This window comes from Aquarana catesbeiana, linkage group LG03, assembly GCF_042186555.1.
Source record: "Aquarana catesbeiana isolate 2022-GZ linkage group LG03, ASM4218655v1, whole genome shotgun sequence".
NCBI classification, from domain to species: domain Eukaryota; kingdom Metazoa; phylum Chordata; class Amphibia; order Anura; family Ranidae; genus Aquarana; species Aquarana catesbeiana.
Genome location: NC_133326.1, coordinates 585,244,366 through 585,250,438, shown reverse-complemented (window position 1 = coordinate 585,250,438; position 6,073 = coordinate 585,244,366).

Here is a 6,073-nt window from a genome sequence, read left to right as displayed (position 1 = left end):
AGAGATGAATGTGCCTTCAGGTAGATGTGTAGTCCATCTCAGGGGTGAGCAAAAAAAAAAGGATGGCTACATTTATATACACAAAGGGGACATGGGGATTGAATGTAGCCACCCTAGAACAGGAAGTTTGGGGACAGCAGAAAACTTGCATTTGGGAAATGAAACAAAAGAAAAGAGAGATAGAAGGTACATTCTACTTATATTTAAAGCGGAGTTCCAACCTTGATTCAATTTTTTTTTTTTTAACAATTTGTACATTTATGTAATGAAAATATAACACTCACTTCTTTTATCTTGTATATCCCCCGCTTTCAAATCCCCCGCTTTTTATCTTGCCTGTGGGCATGTAACGCCCACAAGCAGACAGTTCCAGAAACGGTGCATGCTGAGCTACCAGCATGCACCGCCCGTTGCCGCGTGTGAGCATTATGTACTGAGCGCAGCACCGCTTCCGACATTGCCATCACAACAGGAGGCATCGTCCGAAGTGCCCGCCCCGTTGTGATGGCAACGAAGATAAACGCTTCCAAGAGGTGCTGGCGTCATCGCATCACTTCCAGTTTTGGAAGTTCGCGATAATTAGCGGCAGCTAGCCACACTGACTCCTGGGAAGATTGATTCATAGCTCCCAGGAGACAATGCGCCGCCGGATATGACGGCGATACCCGCGGGTGGCTGACACAGGAAACGCCATATAAATAAGTCTTATTATATAAATACTGTAGCTGCTGACTTAATATAAGGACACTGTCCAGGGTGCATGCGATGTCGGCACCCCAAGTCGATCCATCCATCGGCTTCGGGTGCAGGCGCCGTCATCGTAAGTAAGGGAAACCAGCAGTGAAACCTTCAGGCTTCACAGCCAGTTTCCTACTGCGCATGCGCCAGTCGCTTTTCTCATCCTCTTCTGGGACACACACACAGGTTCCAAAAGGCAGCAGGGTGGCAGGAGGAGGGCCGGATGCAACCGCGGAAGTGACGTACCTTGCCATGGTGACATAGGATGGAAAGTCCCGAAGAAAAAATCCAAGAAAAAGGTACCGAAAAGAAAAAATAAATAAAAAAAAAAATCCAAAATGAGAGGGGGTGGGAGGTGGTATTTAATATTCTAAGAGAAGTGAATAAGCAGAAAATCAGGGAACTGCTTTTAATCCATAACTGCAGTCATATAGTTAAAGTGTAAGTCCACCCCAACACTAAAATCCCTGCATCCATGATCTAACACTAACCTATCTAGCCCTGTAAAGAAGAAATCTGTATACATCCCTTGTCTGAAGCCGATCTGATTGAAATCTCCAGCAGCCGAAGCTCTGCAGAGGACACAGCAGACAACAGCCGTGAAATGAATGGGAAGTGACGTCACCTATAGAGTTACTATGGGGCTTCTGTTGTAGGATGTGTCCTCTGCACCCGCCCATACAGCGAAGCCATGGCTAGCAGCTCAGTGTGGTATCAGGTCGGCTTCAGAAAAAGTATATATATTGATTTCTTCCTTACAGGGCTAGATGGGTTAGTGTTAGATCGTTGTCTGTTGATGCAGGGGTTTTAGTGTTAGGTGGACTTCTACTTTAATAGAATAGGGAAGGTTTAGAATTTCTGTCATGTTTATATTGCTGGTATAATAGTACAAAGTTGCTCTCCTGAAACCATTTTCAAACCAGCTCTGGAAGACAGTACTGCTTTTCACACTCCATAACAAGGTGGCAGAAGGTCCAGTGCCGAACGTACCACCTCTTTATCACTTATAGCATCGCCACAATTTTTCGGACCAAGTACTCCCCATCTGATCCGTAGCCACATTGTACAATAAAAGCACATTTTTTTTTTTTTCTGTTTTTGCTGGCTGTCAGGTCCACCCCAGACTGAAGCCCAATTTATGAGCATTCTTATGCAGGAGCAACAGCACAGCACTGTAGATGTTGCCCTCTCTCCTCAGTGCGCAGAAGTAATGTGCTTTGAATGCATTCATCATGATGCTGACCAAATGAGGCAGTCAATGCATACAACCGATTTGATGAAAGGAACTTCAGATAAGAAGCACCCCCCCATTATACATCAGAGTCCTAGCTTACTCAGGCAGCAAGGCAGTAGCTGAAGCAAGTCGGGACTGAGGTGTACTGCCGCCCTCTGCTGGGGGCAGCCCCAGCCCTTGCGATGATAGGGGCGGGACACTGTGGTTCCTGGCCCCAGAGCCTCATTGGTTGGCATGGTGCACCAAGGCCAGACTGCACTATAATTATTCATGATGCTGATCCAGGGCAAATGTTCCCTTATTCATAGCACCCCAGCTGTAGCGTTGCCACCTGTCCAGGATTCACCCGGACAGTATGGGTTTTGAATCATGTGTCTGGGTCACCTTCCGTCTGGTACCTGGACATACAATTCAGACTGCACTGTGGCTCTGTGCTCCATCTGCTTCGCAGATGGAGGAACATGACTAGTTAAAGTTATCAGGAGTAAGTTTTTATCTTTATTTAGCAGTTCTGACAATCTAATCTGAGTCCCCCACCAGGTAATGTAATGTCAGGACTATTTCATGATTTTCAGGCTCAGGCAGAGTAATCCTTGTGCTGCAGTTCCTGGCAATTACATTGTCTAGTGGATCTGTATAGAAGTTGACTTTGGATTGTCAGAACTGCTTTATAAAGATAAGAACTTACTTCTGATAACATTAACTAGTCATGTTCCCCCCTCCAGCCACCAGCTGAGCAGATGGAGTGCAGAGCCACAGTCTGGATCACCGGGGGGGGGGCCTCCAGTGCTTACCTGTGCTTAGAGCGATCTGTGAACTGATATGGGGGTGTAATTAACATTGTAATGACATCCTCAGCGGTTTGCAGAGGGCAGTGTGAACTGCCTGCGAGGGAGATGCGATGCAGAAACCGGCGCTAGAATTAAGCTGGTTCCCGCATTGCATATGTGTGGACCTAGGCTCAGGGCTCACTTACACATGTGGTGCCCTCTGAAAAGCAATCTATGTTTGGATTGCTCTTCAGAGGGAATTTGACAGGCAGTGAGGTGGTGTTATATCACCTCCTCACCACCTAAACCCCACAGCAGCACCCTGCAACTGAATGCATTGCACACGGATGCAGGAAACCCCCAATCACTTGGATGGGCCACATTCAGCAGGCATTACTGCTCGCTGAACCCAACAGTGCAGACAGTTTTTGCCACACTGTGATGCAAAGAATTTTGGCTATTGCGTGTACACATCCCCCCCTCTGCTGCCTTTGCAGCTTAACCACTAGCTGACCAGCGACCGCGTGTCCCCAGAGCCAATGCGCGTGCCTGGCAGGAGACCGCCAGGCACCCATGATCGCTCATGACAGAACGAGAACCGGGATCTGTGCATGTAAACACACAAATCCTGGTTCTGTCAGTAGGAACACACAATCTCTTTTTTTTCCCCTAAGTCAGTCCCACCCCCCCTACAGTTAGAACACATCTAGGGAACACATTTAACCCCTTGATGACCCCCTAGTGTTAACCCTTTCCCTGCCAGTGACATTTATACAGTAATCAATGGCTATTTTTAGCTCTGCTGTGTAATTGTCAATGGTCCCAAAATAGTGTCAAAAGTGTCCGATCTGTCCGCCGCAATGTAGCAGTCCTGATAAAAATCGCAGATTGCCGCCATTACTAGTAAAAAAATAAATAAATAAAAATGATATAAATCTATCCCCTATTTTGTAGACGCTATAACTTTTGCGCAAACCAATCAATATACGCCGATTGCGATTTTTTTAAAAACAAAAATATGTAGAAGAATACATATCAGCCTGAACTGGGGAAAAATTTAATTTTTTTAATATTTAGGAGTAAAAACACAGCTCGACCTCTATTTTTTACTGTCCCCCAACCATAAGTGTAAACAAAGTCGCAAAGCACTCTTAAAAAGTGATCCACTGTGGTTTACTCTTTAAAGTATTTGACAGGTGGTGAAGAAGCATTACATTTCCTCACCACCTGTTTTTAACCCCTAAAATCCCATGCCATTGTGCTGTAGCCATGTGCATTGCACACAGTTACGGCACAGCCCCAATCAGTTGAATGGGTCGTGTGCCATATGCTAGTGAGCTCTTTTACATGGGAGATCCTGCTGGCGGACTCCACTTTGCTCAGCAGGGGATCGATCTGCTGATCCCCCCCGCTGAGCAGGCAGATGACAGGTATGTCTGTGCTGAGAGACCTGTCAGGGCCCGCTCTCCATTTTCATCCGATCCAATAGACAGATGGAAAATAGGGTCACGATCCATCTGGATTTCATGGACAGGATCGGATCGCATAGGGGCGGTGTCAGCAGACATGTCACCGCTAACATCCGCCGTTCCATAGGAGTGAATGGAGGCTCCGATCAGGTCCGCCTGAAAAACTGACAGGCGGACCTGATCAGAGAGCCTGTGTGAAAGGGGCTTTAGTGTTCGGGTTTGGCTTAAAGAAAAGGTGGCAACCCTAACCCCAGGGCAGAAACCGTGCTGTAGAGTGATGATCTTTTAACACTCCTTACTGTTATCAACAATCCTGTGTATTTTTCCTTATGAACACTTACACAGGAACGTTGTGCTAACAGACCCCTTTCCCATAGTTGCGGTGAATGACAGCGCTCATCTCCAGCACGTGTCTGCTGCCAGGGACTAGCACTGTCACGGACACCCAATTTTTAATTTGTCTCCTACTGAGCAATGTGTTCGAATGGAGGTGGAGGAAGGGGCTGTGCACTGTTTACTACACTAACTGCAACAACAGCACAGATCAGAAAATGGGACCAAGACTTGGTTCCCCTGGGGCATTCCAATTTGGGAATTATGGTTTCTGGCTGGGTTTACATATGTGCGAATTGGATGTGGATTTCTTTGCATCCAATTTGCATGATAGGCGAGTGTGACCAGCTTTCAATGTAGCCAGTTCACACGGGTCCAGGGTGGTCGCGCTCCAGACTGCAGAAGGGTCCTGTGAGTCTTTGGGTCCATTCAGGTGCAAATTCAGGCAAATAATTGGACCAGAATCGCACCTGAACCACTGAACAGGGCGCACCGGACCCCATGCTGTTAACTGCAGCCTCACAAATGTCAACCCAGCCACTATCACTGAAAAAGGATCGTGCAAATCCAACATTTTCAAGTTGCCCCCAGAACAAGGGGAGAGGAAATCTTCTAATAGGGACAACTGTTCCAGGGACAGCTGTCCTCACTTTGGGGATTTCCTCTAACTTCCTGTAGCATCTCTTGGACAGGAATTGATGCAATATTTCCCCAGTTGTACACCGATAGCAAAAAAAGTGTTTTAGCCCTTCCTTACAGTATCTAAAGCAAAAAGAGTTTTGCCAAGCAGTGCAAGTACCTGAATTTGAACTGGTGTCAGCTTCTTGCAGTCTCTGTACAGCACAGCTGGGATGTGAGATGAAGAAGCAGTACAAGCAGCCAATGCTGACAATACAAGAGCAAGGTTACACACAGATGGCTTTAGCACTGTGCTGCTTCTTCTTTCACTGTCCAGTAACAGGCTGTGGGTGGGTCCAGAATGACCTGGGCTTAGACAAAAGTGTGTGAAATAATGCTGGCTGAGAACATCTAGTGGCAGAAATAAAGTATTGCATGGGAAAACCTTTTGAATTGAAGCTGAATATTGCTTTTATTTTCATGTCTTTTAATGGGCTTTTTATTTCTATTTTGCTTCTTTTGGCTGGATTTCTGTCTTCACATCCAAGGCTAAAGTTTGAAAATCCAAGGGCCTTTTAACACCAGGTTTTATTGCAGTCTGTGAATAGGTTTCAGAGGTGAACTTCTGACTGCAGAACAGGAAATGATGAGACTAAAGGCCATACACACGCTTTGATTTCCAGACGTCTATTGTCTTACGACAACTGATCGTCCGCAAATCTTACAGTTAGTACGGTGCTTTCGACAGCCGATTTCACTTTTTGGTCAGACAAAAGCTGGATGTGCAGACTATAACATTTTTGTCGGATGTGAACTCAACATCTAATTTTTGTTTCATTAGTATGGTTTTCGTACGAAAAAAAAAAAAAATCGTAAGAGCAAGACTACGCATGCTCAGAAACAAAAGAATA